Genomic DNA, 931 nt, shown 5'->3' with positions numbered 1-931 from the left:
CCTCAATGTCTTCTTTGTTGGGAAGGGATAAAACTAAACCCAGGATGTTTGTCCTCTCTGCAGGCAAAGGAAAAGTCAGGAAAGGTTACGTGACTTGGGAGCGCTGTGGGAGAAATGGATGAGCACAACTCCATCACTGACAGGACCCTGAAAGGACAACGCTCTCAGGCACAGGGTGGGATTGTTGGGGTGCCCTGTGCAGGGCCAGGAGTTGGACTCAATGATCTTTGTGGGTCCCTTCCACCTCAGGAGATTCCATGGGTCTATGATCCTTTAAAAATTTAGGGATATATACAGATGAAAATAGGATCCCGTGGGCATTCTCATGCCTAAAGGTGATTAAAGCACCTTTTCAGCACCTCCTCCTACACATTCTGTCCTTGTGTTTCAGAAGGAGATTGGAGGACAAATCCCTGTCCCTGTCTCTTGGCTTTCACCCCTCTCTGCTGGCTCGGTGGGAGCTTGTCCAGCTCCTCTTTTTGGGGCGTCACTGCCAGACCGATGTAGCCCATCAAGCCCCTCCCTTGAGACCTGTCCAGTGGCTTCAACGGGCAGTGCCCATGGGATGGCAGCAAAATCCATCACTGGGGACATCTCCAAGCCCAGTTTTCCCGGTCCCTCTTGGCTGGGTACCACTGCTGGCACCAGGACACAGCAGGGCTGGGGCTGGCAGCACAGAGCCCAAACCGAGGCTGCAAAAGGACAGGGATGAGGGGAGGTTCAATGGTCTTTTTTCTCAGGGCTAGTTTTGCTTCTCTGTTGAAAAGCAATCCCTAAAAAAACCCCAAAAACAAACCAAAGAAGAAAAAACAATATAACTGCAAAGCATACCATTCTTTTTGGATGAATCCTCCAGGGCTGGATGCTTTCTGTGGATGGGGAAGAAGGTGGATGGCAGGGGTGAAAAATTAAAAAACTTTGCCAAAAACCC

Source organism: Corvus kubaryi, unplaced genomic scaffold (genome assembly GCF_017639235.1).
Source record: "Corvus kubaryi isolate FWS band 111438036 unplaced genomic scaffold, C.kubaryi_AGA036_p1.0 split1-131, whole genome shotgun sequence".
Taxonomy (NCBI): domain Eukaryota; kingdom Metazoa; phylum Chordata; class Aves; order Passeriformes; family Corvidae; genus Corvus; species Corvus kubaryi.
Note: the sequence above shows the minus strand (reverse complement) of the source record.